We start from the raw sequence: 2,694 nt of genomic DNA on the forward strand, positions 1-2,694 counted from the left end.
TGAAATGACTGACAGAGGTAGGTCGATCTTCCGTGTGATACAACAGAGCAAAACTCTGATGTGCATTGGAGGGGCACTCTGCCTGACGCCCGTGTGCTGGAGAGGACTTGGTTACTCGGGCCACCACTTTCCACTCTCTTCTTACGGGAAGCCGTCCAGTTTAGTTGGGGACTACCAGCACATGGGTTAGCCGGAACACGTGGGTGGTTTGCTGGAAAGGGAGCTTCAAGTCGAGCCATGCTCTCTGGCTCTAACTCCTGTAACCAGGAGTCAAGGAAAGCTCGCCTTGCAGGCACCTCTCAGCTGCCCATCTGGGACTTTTTGCCCATCACCCCCTTGGGTGACCAAAGATGTAGATGGGAGCTCCTCAGCTGTGTCCCATTCTCTGGGCGGAGGCTTGGTGTTGATAGAAGTGGGGCCAGGACAGGTCCTACCCAGCAGGTTGGCATGCTTCCTCAGCAGCCAGCTGAAATGCCCCATCTGGGTGTCTTCACCAAAGAGCAGATGGAGACTTGGGGCACATAACCAGCTAACAGAGCGCCTAATTGGAAATGGGCATGTTGTCTGTGATTCCAGCCTCCAACAGGTGGCAGAAATGATATTTCTGCTTGAACCATGAGCAGAGCTCAGCGCCAACATCATGGCATTTGCTGGGCATCTGCAGGGCAGGTGCTCTGGAGTTTGCAAAACACCCAGACCATCAAGCTGCTTGTCCAGAATGCTCCAAATGAGCCGATGTCACACACTGACTGAGAGAGCCTATTTTTCAAATAGGACTCCTGTGCCCTGAACACTCATCATGGAAGGCTTGGGCCAATTGCTGTGTCCTGTAATAATTATTTTCTATTTCTGGCCGCTGCTGAGGTAGCTACCTGTCTTGATAAATCAAGCATTTTGGAAAGATAACATCTGGTTCAATTACTACTCCAAAAACTCAACATCTTGCAGAGTTTTTTTGTATCATTTTGGGGAAGAGTTATAGAGTTAAAATTTTTTTCTTAAAGCAAACCAAATTGTCAGATTCTTCTAGGCTAGATAACCCAGGTATCTTCTTGACGTGTTATGTCAGTGCCAAGATGTTATTATATGCCATGAACCAAATCCAAACCCTCAGCTGGTGTTCAGCTCCCCCTGCAATGTGGCCAAGCCCATCCTCATGGTGTCCTCGTGGATCCCTGTGGTGCCACCTCCCCAGGCTGCTGGGCCTCCCAGTAAGTGGGAGCTAGCCCTTCCTGTCCTGAGAGTGCAGCGTGCTTCTGAGGTTGGGGGCAGGGAGGGTGTTAATGCAGCTTCACTCCCTCGTGCAAGGTACACTTCAAGGACTGGAGTGGGGGGCACATCAGTGTCATCTCTGTAGTAAATAGCATGGTGCCTTACACATAATAGACTCTAAGCATCTACTGATTATCTGCTCACTGAGTAACTGAGTGAATAAATAAACGGCTAACTTGAGGACAGTAAGCCAAATAAATAAATATTTTAGCTTGTGATGATAAACACCTTAATTGATATTGTCCTTAGTCACACTGACGAAAAGATAGAATGCTTTATCAGCTCATTGTTAATAAAAAAAAATTCATAATACAACTTTTAAAGCTGCAATTTTTGTTTACCCTGAAAAACAAATCACATAAGATTTGGGGCAGACTAAGGTTTCTTCCTTAAAATCTCAAACCAAACCAAACCAAACCAAAATCAAGCAAACTAAACACTACATACATTCTTATTTTGCAAATAATTTATCCTAACCTTTTTTCATCAACAGTTACATTTATATGATTGCTTTTCAAGATAATTTATGTCATTTTAATCAGGAAGCATCCAATTATAAAAATTGAGTTTCCTCTGTTAGCTTCTTGCTCTTTCAATGCTATCTACACTTTCTAACTGAAACGCACACACAGGCACAAGCACGCACACACACACACACACACACACACACACACACGTGCATGCACTGGTCAATCATTGCATTAGTCTTGAACATTTTTAATGCTTTTGCTTTTATTTGTTATTTGAGCTTTTGTGGACCAAGTATTGATCCTTTTTAATGGAAGATTGCTCCTAATACAATGTAGATATTTAAAATACATGTTAATTGTTGTCTTTTTGTTCATTCAATCAATCCATACTTGCCACTATGTGACAAATCTCATTCTGGGCACTCATTCACCCCTGTTAATTAAACAGACAGACCACATATTTAAAGAAAACAGAGAATAGGGGCCAGCCATGTGGCCTGCCGGTTAAGACAGCCAGATCCCACTTGCCTGATCTTGGTTCAATTCCCAGCCCCAGTGATGTGAAAACACACCAGTGGCAATTGCTTGCATGGCTGAACTCCCGGCAGAACAGAGCGATAGGGGAGGAGGGCTGTGGCGTGACCATGGCTATTGGGAGGCCCCTCCCTCCCCTCCCTCCCCTCCCTCTCTGTCTGTCACTCTCTGTCTCTCCCTGGTGAGCACATGCGTCCTCTGGCATTTATTTAAAAAATATGATAAATAAAATGAATAAAACACACAGTATTCTAGATGATGCACATTCAGAGGAGAATAGTCGTAGAGAGAGGGCAGGCAGTGTGGGGAGTGTGACTGTAATTGAAGTCTGTTGCTCAGGGAGGGGTTCCCTGAAGCATAGTCTGAGTGCGGGAAGGAGGAGAGAGGCATTGTAGGTAATGTGCAAACCGTTCCTGCT

The sequence above is a fragment of the Tupaia chinensis genome, unplaced genomic scaffold (assembly GCF_000334495.1).
Source record: "Tupaia chinensis unplaced genomic scaffold, TupChi_1.0 Scaffold149713_1, whole genome shotgun sequence".
Lineage (NCBI taxonomy): Eukaryota > Metazoa > Chordata > Mammalia > Scandentia > Tupaiidae > Tupaia > Tupaia belangeri.